The 17,490-nt window shown below is 45.6% G+C and overlaps 1 long non-coding RNA gene across 3 annotated transcripts in view; it reads right to left on the bottom strand.

The window, feature by feature from the left end:
* Positions 1–787: 787 nt before the first annotated feature.
* The window catches only part of LOC309857237, a 30,929-nt gene continuing 14,226 nt past the window's right edge, over positions 788–17,490 (bottom strand). For 2 of the 3 annotated variants that reach the window (XR_014307568.1, XR_014307569.1), the window contains 2 exons: positions 8,477–8,618; positions 788–1,632 (listed from right to left, as the gene is read on the bottom strand). This is a non-coding gene — a long non-coding RNA (uncharacterized lncRNA). Of the gene's footprint in view, positions 1,633–1,794; positions 1,926–8,476; positions 8,619–17,490 lie in introns of those variants that run through there. The other variant, XR_014307570.1, reaches the window with a different exon arrangement.

Below are 17,490 nucleotides of genomic sequence, written 5' to 3'. Positions count from 1 at the left end.
CCACTCAGTTGAACCGGAGGAGGAGTTGAAGGAACCTCTGATTTGTAGCCAAGTTGTAGAGAAGTTGTGGGTAACCTGGGCCCCTCCTACTTATGACTGGCACCTGAATGTGATGGAACAGTCTCACGGGACTGAGCCCTTAACCTGTGGGATCAGATGCCATATCAAGGCAGACAGTGTCAAAGCTGAGTAAAACTACAGGACACCCAGCTGGTGTTGCAGAGTTGCCTGGTGAGGGAAAAATCCACAGCCTCAGCCACAGTGTTAGAAGTGAAGTGTTCTGTGTGAATATGGTAATATGAAAGCAGATGGGAGAACTGAAATGTTTGCTTGACATACACTCTCACACAAAATATTATGTATGCCAGGTCTTTGCTGATGTGATATAGCACATATTCAAGTTCTAGTGAAATATCATAAAGAGTCAACTCAAAAAACAAACAAACAAACAAGCAAACATACAAAATATGGATGAGCTGGGAGAAAATAAGCAATGTTTCCTCTTTCCTATCAAGAGAAAGACCATTCCTGAATTATCCAAGATTTTGATTTTACCTGAATAACCATACAGTTCAATAGTACTTGAAGAAAAAAGCATGTTTGGTCCTCAGCGATCCTTTCCCCTGATATGGCCGGCAAGAGTGGAGTGATTCTTGTGGATATATCTTTGCTCCAGAGTGGGGAAAAAAAGGAGTTCTTTCACCAACGTTCAAAGGGTTTTTAAAAAATGGCCTTCATTAAAATACATCGGCCCCTCCTTTGGAAACTGCTCACGCGACACTCCAGGCCAGCGAGCATCAAGGGGTTGGAAATACGGTACAAAGTCCCATGAAGCCACCTCTCCCTCTAAACTATTCTTCTCTCTGCCAAATTCTGCTTCGGTCAGCCTAAGGATCAAATACCTGTCTTTGGGCAATAAAGTGATGTGCATTAATCAATCATTGGCCCTAACTGGCAAGTTCCTTAAAAACTCATGGGACACAGATGGTTGCCATGACTTTCCCAGGAAGCAGCTACTGTCTTTCCATGAATGCGGCATGAAAATACAGGGCTGGGTGAGCAGATGAATGTCCACTCGTGAAACAATCATGCTGAGGACAATAAACAGTAGTTTTGGATGGCAGATTTAAATTTCATTCACAGCCAAGAAAACACTCCAGATACATGATGTGTCTCCACTTCCTGCTGTTTCCAACATCTGAGTCCTCCCTTCCATTCCTGTTTCCACCACTTCAGTAAATGTCTCCCGTCCTCATTGCATATAAAAAAGGCTCGGATTCTTTCTATTCTAATGTCTGTAAGACATTACTGTGAACAAGAGCAGGGGATAATTCCTCCTCCAAACCCATCTACGAAATAAAGGGTTCTATTCAGGATCATGACAAGCTGAGGAATCCCTCAAGAGAACTTCCAGAGTCATTTCAACCTGTAAGGCTGGCTAAAATGTTCCTCACCATCCGCCACACCAGGGCTAGGACTGATGAGTGTCTCCACCATGCAGGTCCCTCTGGATGACATGATCGCTGGGAAACCAGGCACGAGGCAAGCAAAAATCAGCACCTGCTCTTCTGCAAAGTTTGTCTGAAGTGCTTGAAGCCACAGAAGAAACAGATTGACTCCTTCAGATCTTACCTAAAAACAAAATTAAAGGTGACAAAATTAAACACATGTTTATGCAGAGATGCACTGCAATGCAGATTCAGTTCTGAGAAAGAAAAACTAGAAGTTAAAGGTACCGTTAAACTCCTGCACCAAGTTCTTAGTGACAAGAAATCAGGCGTGCTGCAAGAAGCCCAAGGGTGAAGAGTTGGGGTCTGGAGCCACAGTGCCTGGTTCCAATGCAGGCTCTGCTTTTTGCTTTTTGCTTGCTTAGCTGTGGCCAGTGGAGAACCACCAAACTTCTCCCTTTGCATCAGTCTCTACCTCTGAAAAATAAGGATTATAAAAGAATTTACCACAAAGTGTTTGCACAGGGATAAGTGACTTACAACAGTGCCTGTATCATCAACTGTCATTTAATCACAAAAATAATGCAAAGACAATCGTCCTCCAAATTTACAGTGTGCTTTGAATAGGGTTTTTTCTATAATATGCTTATGTATCATGGAAAGTTCTTGAAAAATCTCAGAGCTAAATAAGACCTTAAAGACCTGGCTCAGTTATTTGACCTTGAAGCACATTCATCAGGCATTTCTACACCAGCCCTCCTTTTTTTTTTTTTTTTTTTTTTTTTTTTTGCCTGTGCAGGTAGCTACCTTGAGGGCTGCCGCCAAATCATCACTTCCACAAAGAACCATTCAGAAATTTCTGGAACTCATATCATTGCTGGACTTCTGGCATAAGTCCATTGTTCCTGGTGGATGCTTCCAGTAGTAGGAAATGGAACATGCTCAATGAGGGCAGGGGGTTGTGTTTGACTTGCCCACTGCCATATCTCCAGCACCTAGAAAGGTGCCTGAAACACATAGCTGGCATCCAGTAAATGTGTGCAATAAATGAGTGAACTAGACAAAAATAGATATGCACTGGTAGACGTGGCCTGTGGATTACAGCTTCAAAAGCAGGAGAGTATTGAGAGTCCTACATGGTAGGTTGCATGGCACTGAGTTAAAGAAAATGGGTCCTACAATCAGACCAAAGGTTAAACCTCAAAAGTTGTGCGATCTTGGACAAGTCACCTACAAGAACAAAGACCCCTGTCTTCTATTGATAACAGCTGGGAAGAGAGAATCCATTTCAGAACGAAAGGGGACACAGGACGGCTGTGTACGACACTTATATTGTGGTCAAGATGGCAGTGTAAATTCACTTCATGGGGTCCCACACCATCATCCCCACTACCATTTAAAATACATGGTAATAAGAGATGAAATATATATATATTTTTTCAGTGTAACAGTATTCGTTGTTTTTGCACCACACCCAGTGCTCCATGCAATCCGTGCCCTCTCTAATACCCACCACCTGGTTCCCCCAACCTCCCACCCCCTACCCCTTCAAAACCCTCAGATTATTTTTCAGAGTCCATAGTCTGTCATGGTTCACCTCCCCTTCCAGTTTCCCTCAACTCCCTTCTCTCCATCTCCCCTTGTCCACCATGCTATTTGTAATGCTCCACAAATAAGTGAAACCATATGATAATTGACTCTCTCTGCTTGACTTTTTTCACTCAGCATAATCTCTTCCTGGAAGAGATTATATATATATATTTTAAAAGATTTATTTACTTACTTATTTATTTGACAGAGAGAGATCACAAGTAGGCAGAGAGGCAGAGAGAGAGAGAGAGAGAGAGAGAGAGAGAGAGAGAGGAGGAGGAGGAAGAGGGCTCCCTGATGATGCAGGACTCAATCCCAGGACCCTGAGATCATAACCTGAGCTGAAGAGACAGGCTTAACCCACCCACTTAGCCACCCAGGTGCCCCTAGATTAAACACATATATTTTTTAAAGATTTTATTTATTTATTTGGCAGACAGAGATCACAAATAGGCAGAGAGGCAGGCAGAGAGAGAGGAAGGGAAGCAGGCTCCCTGCTGAACAGAGAGCCTGATGTGGGGCTCAATCCCAGGACCCTGGGATCATGTCTTCAAGCCGAGCCGAAGGCAGAGGCTTTAACCCACTGAGCCACCCAGGCACCCCTAGATTAAATATATATTTTTTTTAAGAGAAGAGAAAAGTTAGCAAGTGAACCTCGGTAAAAAAAAAAACAAAACAAACAAAACCCAAAACTGACAAACATCTCCATGAAGCAGCAACCGCAGAAATTCTCAGTGATGCACAGATGTGTAGCGACAGGAAAAGATGTCTGGAGGCTGACTTCAAGGAGGACAAGTCGCTCCCACTGGAGATAAAGGCAGACAGAAAGGCCTGCTCGCTTGCTGCCTGAAGCCACAACTTCAACTGGGCTGCGGACTTGATTGCACACCACTTGATTCACCAGAACACTGTGAGGTTTCCAGTAGCTCATTACATCTAAACACTACTGCCTCCTTTAACAAGGTTTCCCTTCCGGATTGCCCCTGACTTACAGGGATAGGCAGTAGGTGTCCCTCCACGTGCTCCTTCCAAATTCTCTCCTCTCTCTGCTTTCTTCTGATCCACTTTTTATTTATGGGCTAGCTTTACAGGATATCCCTTCTGTGATTAAACAGGTCTTAATAATTCTACCTTTTGTAAAGGAAGCCTTCCCCAATTATTTAGATGTTGATAAATATTTACCTCTGAATCTCCATAAATCATCACTTTATATGGCACCAACATGTAGAAAATAAGAATGAAGTTACCCAATTTTCAGAATGAACCATACAAATGACAACCTACCATCTAAAGCCAGAGACAGAAAGAGAACATCTGCATAAACTAAAGTAATGCGGGTTCCTTATTCATTCATATTTATTATGCAAAATGGAAGTTTTAGGAAGATTAGAATAATGCATACTTGTTCTATTATATAGGCAACTAATCCTCTGTAGATGGTAATGTATCCATAACTCCATCTCCAATCTAGAATTTCTGAACACGAGGAGAGGGTATTAAAATCTCCTCTGTGGGAGGCAGAGCATTACAGTGTCTGGCTCTGGCCTTCCTGCTGCAGGATGAGACTTGCAATTAGTGATGGCAAATGGAATTCACAAAACATTTCTGGGCTTTAGAAGACATCGGAAAACTAGCAAAGGACTTAGAAAATGGTAGGAAAGGAAGCAGGAAGAGGGAGGTGGCAGAAACAAGTGAGCCAAAACCTGATCTGTAAGCAACAAGCTCAAGAGAAACAAATCAGGGTGCCAGAGAACAAATGCCATTTTCACTGCAGGATCTCTACAGGCCTGTGCCCTCCAGACCCCGTTCCCACCACACGGTAAGTTGGGGGAACTGAACCTGAGATTTCCTTAATAAACCAGGACCCTCAAATGGAACCAAAGTGATCCCAACCAAGAACACTCCCAGCCTCCTGGCAAAGGAAAGACAAACCCTCCAGGAAAAAACAGACAGACAAACAAACAAACAAAAAAAAAACACCAAAAAACAGAATTAAAAGAGAATACATCTATGTTCCAATAAATCTGGTCTCAAAATCCCTTCACAGAGTATGCAAGAAATGAGGCCACTGTGAGAGACAGAAGACTGAGGGAAAATGAAGACTTTAGACACTGGAATGATCAGATACAGAATAGAAAATATTACATGTTAATTGTTTAAGAACACAAAAGAGGTTTAAAAATGAAGAAGGATCAAGAGCCTATCAAAAGCAACAGGCCAAGTGTGAACATGGAACTGAAGGAAGTTAAACAGGGACCAAAAATCACTGAGACGTAAAACACAACAGAAAACACACCAGAATGGTGGGGCAGTAGATGAGCCCCGAATGAAGGACTTCACAACACTGCACCAAGAAGTGAAGACATTCCCCAGAATGCAACACAAGGAGGCAGGAGAAGAGGATGAACGCCAGCTTGAGAGACACGAACAACAGACGGGAGGTTTAAATAAGAATCCTGGGATGTACAGCAGAAGGACAGAGTCAAAATTTCAGAAGAAAACAGCTGAGGATATTACAGAAATGATAAATCCAGAAATACAGGAAATGCACAGATACCAAGCAAGATGAGAAATCTTCAATTAAACATTTTGTGGTAAAGCTATAGAACACCAAAAACTAAGAAAAGGTTTTAAGGAAAAGGCATTTAAAGGAATGAACAGGGTGGAAACAGGGTTTAAAGCTGCTACAGTGGTAAGGAGATGCTAGTAAAATGGTACCTGTAAAGGGTGACAGGAGTATTTTTACTGCCACTACTGCTAATACTGTGTCTAATGCACATAACAACTGAAGACTGCGAAGGTTAAACTGGAGCAGAAAAAAAATTAAACGAATTATGACCCTCAAAAGAAGGATCATGTCGGGGAGCCTGGGTGGCTCAGTGGGTTAAGCCTCTGCCCTCAGCTCAGGTCATGATCCCAGGGTCCTGGGATCGAGCCCCGCATCGGGCTTTCTGCTCTGCAGGGGGCCTGCTTTCTCCTCTCTCTGCCTGCCTCTCTGCCTACTTGTGATCTCTGTCTGTCAAATAAATAAATAAAATCTTTTTTTTTAAAAAAAGAAGGATCATGCCAATGAATTTCACAACTCTGGTGATCACTTTAAAAGCATCTCTTCTTTTGATCATAGCATTTGCATCATGTCCAGGATGAGATATTACAGCACACATGATAGAATATTTTAAAACAATAGTCCATTTTGCTCAAACTCCATGTTGAAAGCAAACGACTCTGTCAAACACTTTGAAGAAGGTAAAAGTAGTGGAACCATGTTTTGTCAAGAAAGCCCAGGGAGAAAAGCAGGTAGTAAAACCAAGTAGCAGTATCGAGGAAGGGCAGCCTCAGGAAGAAAATGAACACCGTTTTCTTCTGCTTTGTTCTCTTTTTTGTTTTCTTGTTGTCGGTATCTTTTTTTTTTTTTTTTTGGTCTTTCCCAGAAATCACTTCATATATATACATTTATCTGTTCAACTTCAGTGAAAGTTGGGAGGAAAAGGTGCCAGAACTTTTGAATGGTTGTCTTCAGCTGAGTGCTTATTTTCTTCCTTCAGTTTCTCTGGGGTTTCCCACTATTCTTCAATAAACATGTGTTGCTTTCTGGCAGGGTAAAGCCAAATGCATTTTTAAAAGAAGTAATGGCAGGTCATCCGTCCATCCAGATCAGGAGAGAGCCCATACCAGAAAAGGCAGAGAGGGTAGTAGACTCCCCTCTGTGAGTTCCTGCCCTCTTGGTCTTTCCTCAGCCCTTGCTCTCTGCTATGTCTCTCCAGTCACACCCCAAACCCAGAGAAACAAAAGGACTCTTCAAAACTTAAACCCTGTGAGAGGGGCCACGCAGAGGCAAGGAGAGCCCTGTAAGACTCTGAGCCATGTGGTCTGTATCTGAGACTGCACATCTCCTTGAGCCACGTTCCATTCCCTCCATGCCTAATGTTGGCCTTGTGTTCTACAGAAGCAGTCAGGGCAGCCATACACTCCTCTCTGTGTGCTTTTCTGTATACCTGATCCCATCTCAACCCACAACATCCAGCAGCATGCACCATCTGTCATCTCCCTTCAGTCAACCTGCAAATAGGTAAACACAGCCTGTAAAACCCACCCTTGTCCAAGCTATGTCTGGAGTTATGATCGTCTGTGTCTTTACCATCAAACTTTCTAAAAGGCTATTCTTGTGTGTGACCTCCATGGTCTCACGCCCAGTCACCCTATCTCTCTGTCTGGCTTAGGACTCCACTACTCACCTCCCATTTTCTTTCAGTACTCAGTGACAACCTCCTCGATCTACCCCCACCCCCTAATCAAGCTGCTTTGCAACTTTTCACATCATCGAACATTGCTGACATTTCATTCCTTGAAATCTCTCTTCTCTAGACATCTGTGCAAAAATGCCTTCCTGGCATCAAAGCCACGTCCCTCCCCTTCCATCCACTACTCCTTTATTCTTCCCCTTTATCTGCCCAAGAAAAGAAGGAATTACCCTAAATCCTTAACTGTCACTCTCTCTACAAGGAATATATCCCTTGGCAACAGCATGATTGCATCTCTCTTCCCCCAAGCACCCATTCCTACATTTTGACTGTCCAACCAGAACCTACACCTGCACGTCCAACAGACACCTCAACTCAGATTGCCTAAAGCTGCACTCCTCCTCTTACCTCCTGCACCTGGCTCCCTTCCAGTTGCCACGACTGTTGTGGCAGTTGACACATCAGACTCAACATTCTGAAAGCACAGAGGCACCCCTAAGCCTACTGCAGCATTTTTTTTCCATAGCCAAGATATGGAAGCAGCCCAAGTGTCCAGCAACAGAAGACAAATTGGTACATACATACAATGGTATATTACTCAGCCATCAAAAAGGATGAGATCCTGATATTTACAACAGTATGGATGTACCTAGAGGGTATTGTGCTAAGCAAAATAAGTCAGACAGAGAAAAACAAATACTGTATCTCCAGGGATGAATCCTTAAAAATGCCCTACATATTCAAGTTTTAATGCAGGACCAGAAGCAACAGTTTTAGCATATATCACCACGATATAAAATAAAATCTTTAAGATAAAAAGGAAATAATAGGACAACAGCAATTAGGGTAAAAAGACTTAACAACTGTCTTGCTCAACTTCACCAGCACCACACCAGCTACACGTCTGACCCCCAGACCAGCATAGCAGGTGTGAGGACAGGTCCAAGCAGAGAAAGTGTTACGTGTCACATTTTTTGAAAAATGATAAACAGAAGGGATGCCTGGGTGACTAGGCTGGTTGAGCGGCCAACTCTTGATCTCAGCTCGGATCTTGATCTCACGGTGGTGAGTTTGAGTTCCACACTGGGCTCTGCACTGGGTGTGGAGCCTGCTTTAAACTAAACTAAACTAAACTAAACTAAACTAAACTAAACTAAAATAACACCTCTGTCAAAAGTACGTGAATTTACAACTTACATGTAAGTCAAGTTCTACTTGTTCTAAGACAGCATGAAAACCAAGATGTCATTATCAAGACAGGAAGCAAGATAAATTGTGTATTCCATGTGCCGTGAGATGACTCCAACTGCATCCAAGTCAGCCATGGCCCTCCACACATCTGCAAGAGAGGGTATATTATCCACATTAGCACAGAGGAAACCAAGGCTCAGAGAGGTTAAAAAAAAAAAAAGAGTCCAAGATCATATCATCATTTAGCAGCATAGCCAGAATGTATAGGAATTACCTCAAAACAGGCCACACTAGTGGAAGAATACCGTAGTGTGGAGTTATGAAAACCCAGGTAGAACGCTGCCTCAGAAAGGCAGATGATCAATAAAAAAAAAAATAAAGAGGCGCCTGGGTGGCTCAGTCGGTTAAGCATCTGCATTGGGCTCAGGTCATAAATAATCCTGGGATCTTGCCCTAAGTCAGACTTCCTGCTCAGCAGGGAGTCTGCTTCTCCCTCTGCCTCTGCTCCCCATTCATTCTCATAAACAAACAAATCAATAAAATCTTACCCAAAAAAAAGAAAAAAAGAAAGATTATAAGCTTACAATAAAGATATGAATGATGAGTCAAAGCTTTCAGTGACACACCCACACCTGCCTACAGTTCTCTGGCTAAAACATGGGTGGAATTGATGGGGTTAGAAGAACAGGAAGCACATAGGCCCGGACAGCACAGCCCCAGCAGATGCAGAATCCTGGTGTAGGTTTAGCTAGCTTTCATTGTCCTTTAAAATGTCAAAGCTAAAGAAATCTGGTAGGGTTATTGAAGTCTGATCCTGGGGAATGCCTGGTTGGCTCAGTCTGTTAGGCAGCAGCCTAACATGACTCAGGTCATGATCACAAGGTCCTGGGATCAAGTCCGGCATCAGACCCCTTACCCAACCAGAAGCCTGCCTCTCCCTCTGCCTGTTGCTCCCCCTGCTTGTGCTCTCTCACTGACAAATAAATAATCTTTAAAAAGAAAGTAGAAAGAAAAAAAAAAGAAAAGAAAAATAAAATCTGATCCACAGTATAGAACAACACAAAGGATGGTACTTTCTTGGGCTGATTTCTGTTTGTTTGATTTTAAGTAGGTTCCACAGCCAGCACGGACACTAGTGCAGGGTTTCATCTCAGGACCCTAAGACCATGAATTGAGCCAAAGGCAGACAATCGATTAAGCCACCCAGGCACCCCACTTTCTTGGGTTCTAATGGGACTTTTCCTAGGTTCTAATCCTAGCTGTACTGGCTGCCAGGAAGAATGAAGTCCAGCACCTCAAGGAAAGCATTCCAAGGCAGCAGTCCTCTGCAGAAGATTTGCTGGTGGCTGCCATCATCAAAGAGTCAGTGGGTGAAGTTGTTGAAGCACAGTGGGAACAATGATAGCCACTGCCTTTTGGGTGTCACTGAATCATCCTACTCATCTTCAGGAAGCCTGGCCCTTCTCCAGTCAACGCAGCAAAAGCAAACTTGTTAGAAGAACAGGGGAGGGGGTCATCTCCCTCCCTCCCAGAAACTGAAGCAACCAGCCAAACAGTGCAGCACTGGAGTAAAAATAAAAATATGAAGGAATGTGGCTGCACCTGGGTAGCTCAGTCTGTTAAGCATCTGCCTTTGGGTCAGGTCCTGATCTCAGAGACCTGGGATCTGAGACCCACATCAGGCTCCATGCTCAGTGAGGAGTCTCCCTTTCCTTCTCCCTCTGCCCCTGCTCCTAGCTCATTCTCTCTCTCTCTCAAATAAATAAAATATTTAAAATAAGAAATTTAAAAATGAAGGAATGAATCAAAATGCAGAATTCAGAAACAGAACTACAGATATAAAAACTACATATAAAAACCTGAAATATGACCCAGTGAGTGAGGAAGGATTATTAAATCATGATACTGTATAAATTGATTGCCAATTTTTTCTTAGAACATAGAGCACACTGCACTACACGAAAACGAAAACACAAAATTAGGATTGAATACAAAAACAAAATTATCAGTGTTATTCCATCAAGTGTTTCTCTAACCTACTGATCAAAACCTCAGTTCATCCTCCAAAAGAATCTGGGCACCACCTCAGCACACATGAACACATTTTCAGGCCACAGTTCACACTGCTCTAGTCCCCACTCTATGTCCTGAGCCATGGGCTCCTCCAGGCAAAGCTGCCACCAACTAGGCCTCTGCCCTAGAAATCCCCAAACCCAACCACTTCACAACAGGGAGACTCAGGGAGATTCAAATGGGCAGAAACGTGGGACTTTGACTTTTTTTTTTTAATTAAAAGAAAAATACAGCAAGAAACATTTCTAGCACAAAGTGAAGAGCTAATCTTTCACAATGTCTAGAGTATTAGAATTATCAATACACCATCAGTAGTTTGATAGGTCAAACAGGCCAAAAGCTGGAAACACAAGAGGAAATGCTCACAGCAAACAGACCTGAAATCCAGGGCCTGGACCGGCTGACATGGCTCTGCCGCTTACCACAGCGAGAAAGTGTAACTTTCCTGGGCCTCAACTTCCCTCCTGGCCAGCAGGAAAGTGGCAACACCACAAAATTCATATCTTGTTGGGGATTACGTGAAAGGAGAATGCTCAGTGAGAGCCCCGCCACACCACCCGTCCAGCCACAGTCTGTGCCCAGTGAATGGGAATTTTCTCTACAGAAGCCACACGAAGAGCTGAAGGATCTGCACAGGATGCCTGTTTATTTACCAGTCACAAAACCACGTTCTGCCATAAACAGAGAGGGCAAGAGACCCCAAGAGATGGGAATATCCCTCACCCTTGCCTGGACCAGGCTTTCAAGACAAGTTGGAAAGCCCACAGCAGCTCTGCCACTGACTCTGAATGAGCCTTTGGAAGACAACACCATCCCAAACAACAGTTTAATTTACTTCTCTTTAAAAAGCAGTGAGACAAGGTCTTGGCCACATCTTCATAAATTAACAGCTTAGGAGGCTAAACCCCAATGATTTAGTTATGTCCCCAGCAGGTACACCTCCACTCGTGGGCAGCTTCAGGGAGAAAGGGTGCCTCCCCATCCATGAGGACACCCTCTGACATTCATCTGAAGATGCTTCCTACCCATGGGCATTTACTCCCTGGAACCCCCCCATCTTAGTTCCTCTCTGGATGCTGCACGAGGCAACTTCCTCACACACCCATCACCACTGGTGACACCGCAGCTACCCCCGAGCCTTCAAGCAGGGTGCACCTGTCTTTGCTGCCAAGCGTCCCATCAGCCCAGCTCCATCACTGATTTCTGTACCCATAATTAATTAACTTATGCATGTATGTATTTATTTATTTTTACAGCTTCATTTATTTTAGGGAGAGATACACAGAGAGAGAGATACAGAGAGAGCACACACACACAAATACAGGGAGATAGAACCTCCAGAAGATTCTACACTGAGAGCAGAGCACACCTCAGGGCTCAATCCCACCACCCTGAGATCATGACCTTAGCTGAAACCAAGAGTTGGATGCTTCAACGACTGAGCCACCAGGCACCCCTCTGTACCCTTAATCTTAAGAAAAGACAGACACCACTTCTTTCTGTCAGCCACGGCCTCATAAGCCATCTGTCACACAGCCAAAGTTTCCAGAGGGTAGGACCAGGTCTGCAACACCAGTGATGCCAGAGTATCTTTATAAAACTACAATCTAGTGAGTACCAGGCTCTGCTCTAAGCTCCTAATATGGCCTTCTATTTTGTACCCCTCACAGACCTACATGCTAGGTATTATCCACAGTGCACAGAGGAAGACACTGAGGTCCATGGCTTACCCAAGCGATCTACTTTTATGTGGCAGCAGCAGGGGCCTGAACCCAAGTCTGTGACTCCAAGGCCCCTCCGTCAAATCTGTTACTCATGCAGCCCCAACACAGTCATCAAATACCTCCCTAAACCCTCATCCCTCCTGTGAAAAAGCATGGTCTTCTGCCATTTCCCAGATGGGAAGAAAGCCGGCGTGAGCCAGATATAGTGACCTGCCCATGATGGTACAGGCGATGTCCCCCCTGTTCTCCCCCCAACACCCATGTCATTCTGCACAAGGCTCCATGGGGTCCTTCATGCTTCCAGTGGAAAACTCTGGTGAGACCACCAGTCTCCTGGCAGGCCTTCATCTTGACCCTGGAGGACAGGACCAGTTAGGAGAAACTGGCTAGTTAAGCCTCTGAAATGGGGTCCTACCACCCAGGAAAACCCCCTTATCTCCAGGGCATCGCCTGTGTGAATTAGCTGGCTTTGTAGAGGGCTCCACAAGCACCAGCCTTGCTGAGTCACTTTCTCTAAGGTGGTGGCTGAGACAAAAAGGACCCAGGAAAGAAAGGCATAGGCTGTTGTGGAACTCCAGTGCCTTGGCATCAACAATTAATGTGAGCAGCTGCCTCTGCTCACCAGATCTGCATTTTATGTGGGGCACACTGTTCAAAGTTTACACCCCCCATCTCTGTAACCTTCACGACAACCCCTGGAGCTCCCTGCACCATCATTACCACCTCACAGACAAGGAGACAAGGCATGAGGGGTGTGTAGAATGATGCAGCTCTGTGCTGGGGCCAACCTGGGGAGGACTCCCACAGGCTTGCTCTTCCCACTGCTGCAGAAGCAGCTGAAAACAACGAGTTTTTCAGTTTGCATTATGTAGAGTGGAAAAGTCCTCCATAAAGGTCATTCAATTTTTAAATGGGTTATTCCTCAGGATAAAAACAGTTCCAAAAAATAATTTCCGAGAAGTTCAACATATTCCTCCTTCCAGGTGCCTGGAATGTGATGGAATGTTGTTAAAATAAGTTCTGGCCCATCAGTATGCCAGACAGAAACTGGAAGTAAGCTGTTGCAGGTCCCCAAAGGCTCCGCCACAACCCTAAGGAGAAGACATATAACTTTCACTGTCCCAAAGTGGTTATGTTTAAAAAAAAAAAAAAGGCACAGGTGGAACATTTTAAATTACAGACTTTCAATGCAGGGGCAGTGGGGGCAGGTGGGGGGTGTCCCCCAACTACCCCCAAATGTTTCAGCTATATATAGTGACTTACCAAAGTGACTCATCACAAGTACCTACAAGGCGACTGACAGGCAACTGACCGATGAGGAAGGTATTCGGACTGCTTAACAAAACCAACACAACTTAGAATTTTCATTATTAAGAAGAGAAAACCATTTATTAAACACTCGCCAGGCACTGTCACACGCTCTACTCATCACAAGGCTGCCAAAATCAGTGCAGAAACTGAGGCTGAGTAAGTCACCTAAGATCATGCAGCACCAGAAACTGGATTCCAACCAGTTCTGACATCAAAGCCCACCCCAGCTTGCTGCAATGCTTCAGAACCTAAGCTTTGTGATGATCAATAAGCTACATGCTTAAGAATGTTTACACATCTCTGTTAGAATTCAGGGAAAGGTTTTTAAAAATGACATACACAAGGGGAAAAAATAATACAGTTTCTGCAGGCAGGCTGCCCAGGGTTCAAATCTTGGCTTCTCCACTTGCAAGCTGTGTGACCTTGGACTCCTTTAGCTCCCCTGTGCCCATATTTCCATGCATTAAAATGGTAGCCATAACAGACCCTATCTCCTAAGGCAAATAAAGCATTTTGGTGTTGTTGTTCTTGTTTTAAGATTTTATTATTTATTTGACAGAGAGAGAGAGACAGGATGAGAGGGAACACACACAGGGGGAGTGTGAAAGGGAGAAGCAGGCTTCCCACTGAGCAGGAAGCCTGGTGAGGATTAGATCCCTGCACCCTGGGAGCATAACCTCAGCTGAACAACTGAGCCACCCAGGTGCCCACGAATAAAACATTGAGAATCATTCCTGGCATGAGTTAAACCTCAGAAGGTGTGGGCTGGTGTTACTTCTTGCTGGCCACTAGATAGAGTCAGCAGCCTCAGGCCCACAGTTTTAGCAACTCATTTGCATAAACAAAGCCCAGGCTCAGCCACTTTGTGCTTACCCTATGGTTTCTTCCTGTCACTAACATCTCTCCTCACTCCTGCTCTGTGGCACTAAGCTCTGGGCCTCAACTTCCCATCTGTCAAATGAGGTGAGGAGCCCAGCTGATCTATCTGAGGTCCTTCCAGCTGGGCAACCTAGGGTTCTTGGTAACTCAGGGCCCAGAAATTTCAGAACCATCCTAACACAAACATTACCAGATGACACCCACTCAATTTCCTCAAATCTTCTCTTCCGTGTTATGTATAAATGCTTATTTTCATGGCAAATCTTCTCCAAGATCCCAGAGCTCCACGAGCACCCAGAATAGGCTGGGCAGGCATCCCCAGTGCTGAGGCTGGGGACATGATGGTCAGAAGCTCTGACCTCCAGGGGAGATGGATTCCAAATCAAGCTGCTCTGATAAGCAGGTCTTCCCTGTTAAGAGAGGATTTCAACAGAGCACAGTTAAGAGGAAGTGCAGGCAAGAAACTCAGAACTTGGCCCACCGGACAGAGGGCAGTAGGACAGTGGGCCGGAGGAGTAACAGAGGGATTGAGAGGAATGGCACGATCAACAGAGGCCAGCCAAGGCAGCACTGATGCTCAATGTGAGAGGGTGGGCTGGGGATACACTGTGAAAATGGCTTCAAAGGCAGGAAGCAAGCCCAGCTCAGCACAAAGCAAAGTCCTGAGCAGGAACCTTCTGGGACCAGGTTGGACACTAAGGTGAGCTGAAAATGGCTGTGGCACCCAGTGCAGTCTGAATCTCACCCATGCCTCTCACAGGCTGGGTGACCCCGGACCAGTTATGCTATGTCCTTTAATGTTTCCTAAAGGGTATATTCACTCCATAACCCTGAGCCATGTTCTCATTTCGGTGAGTGTGGGAGCCCGCAATAAGGCTTGAGACGAGAACCAAACCAGACCCTGACTTGTGCCTCCTTTAAAGTCCAAATAACCTAACAAAAGGTTTAGGACGGGAAAAGTTCAGTAGCACTGGGCAAGAGTCTGTGCTATGTGTTGTGTGCTCGCCTACGTGACTTCCCACACGCTTACTAAACAAATGAGAACAATTCGGTTGGGCTAAAAAGTTTGTTGCTGGTCCTTGCTGCCTTAGTACAACCCATAATTTACTTGCAGGTTTGCTGTATTTGTACTGGCATCAGCCATTTGGCGTCATGAGGAACCATAGTTGCTTAACTAAACACAGATGTAATGTCACTATATATATGGCCTTAAGGCTTTGAATAAACTTAGCACTGTTGGACATCCTCCTCAGTGCTCCTCCTGCCCCCCATCTCTTTGCTTCTCAAGTTCTTTTCTTCATCCTCTTACCCTCATGTTCCTGGTTGATTTGTTGCGCCAGCCACGACAGGTGAGGATCTGATGGTGCCCACTATCTACAGAGATCCAATATATACAACTAGGACAGCCTGGAGGGGGGTGGGCAACCCAGGCTGGACAGGGAGTTAAGAAGGAGTCAGGAAGGGCGCCTAGGTGGCTCAGTGGGTTAAGCCGCTGCCTTCGGCTCAGGTCATGATCTCAGGGTCCTGGGATCGAGTCCCGCATCAGGCTCTCTGCTCAGCAGCGAGCCTGCTTCCTCCTCTCTCTCTCTCCGCCTGCCTCTCTGCCTACTTGTGATCTATCTCTGTCAAATAAATAAAATAAAATAAAAAATCTTAAAAAAAAAAAAAAGGAGTCAGGAAGAAGTCATTCCCACACTTGAGGCATGGGTTGGTACTGACCAGAGACACTGGGCAAGAGACAGTGTCCTAGGACTGCTGTAAGACTAGCCGGGTCCAGGCAAAGCGCCTAACAGTGTGTAGATGTAACCCACCTGTAAAAGGTGGACGGGGGGTGGTGGTTGCAGCTGGTTGAGCATCTGACTCTTTGTTTTGGCACAGATCCATTCACCTGGCCCATTCACCTGTGCCTGCATGTATTCTGTGGTGTGCTCTTTATCTCTCTCTCCCTCTCTCAAATAAATAAATCAAAAAAAAAAAAGAAGTCAGGAAGGATCAGGAGACCTGCTGTTAAGGTCCCAAAGACTCCACCCTCCTCAACTAGCCTCTGGAAATAAAGTAAGTGAATGCCCAGGAGCCTCCTGGACACAAAACTTTCCAAAGCAAAGCTTTCAATTTCATACTGGAGAAAAGGTTGCTGTGCAAATTCAAGACAAAAAAGCCAGCCATGGTGGGGTGGGTTTGGACGGGGTTGGTCCTGTAGGGCTCTGGCCACTAAATGCCCACTGCCCAAGCCAGGAGCCTGGAGTCTGTGCAGACAGTGCTTCCTGAGGCTTCCACATCATAGCCTCACTCTGAAGTTTCCTCCTGGAAGCTCCTTACCCAGGGAGGCAACCTGTGAGCACCCCCTCACACACACCACAGCTTCTGCCCCTCCATCCAGCTGGAGTGAAGGATCCCCAAACCTGCTTTCTCTGGTCTCTCCTGCACAGAGAGGAGTATGTGCCCCGGAAAGGAGGGTCCCTGAGGATACCTGAGTCCTTGGCCCAAAGACAGCTGGCTTGAGAATGTGGGGTTTCGGTGCTCTAGGCACAGCAGTTCCTAGAGGAAACAGGGTAGGGAGCTCCAAGGTGGAGGGGAGTCCCGGGAGTCTGGGATCACAGATGCCAGTGGCCCCCAAGTGGAAGGGTTTCAGTAACTCCAGAGGTGAGAGGGGCCAGGGGTCAGGCCTGGAGGTGGACAAGGACCTGTGGGGTAGGGGGCCGGAGATGGAAGTGATCCCAGGGTGGTTGCAGGCCCAAAGTAGAGGTGTGGGGGTGGGAGTGGGGAAAAGGGGTCCATGGGCCAGAAAAAAATGGTATCCTGGGGCTCCTGGGTAAAAGGCACTTGAGGTGGAGGGGGCCCAGTGGGGCCCAGGCTGCGCGGGCAGAGCCAGCGCCTCTCAGGCTGGGGAGCCCGGCGATTCTGAGGGACAAAATTTTCCATCAAGTTCTGGAAAAGAAGCCTGTCAGCACAGGCGTCTCTCCGGGGTCCAGACGAGCCCAGTGGTGCTGGGCCCCTTGATGTCAGTAGGGCCCCACGGGTTCCCTGGATACC

This window comes from Mustela nivalis (genome assembly GCF_964662115.1).
Source record: "Mustela nivalis genome assembly, contig: HAP1_SCAFFOLD_521, whole genome shotgun sequence".
NCBI classification, from domain to species: domain Eukaryota; kingdom Metazoa; phylum Chordata; class Mammalia; order Carnivora; family Mustelidae; genus Mustela; species Mustela nivalis.
Note: the sequence above shows the minus strand (reverse complement) of the source record. Positions and strands in the feature narration are given on the sequence as shown.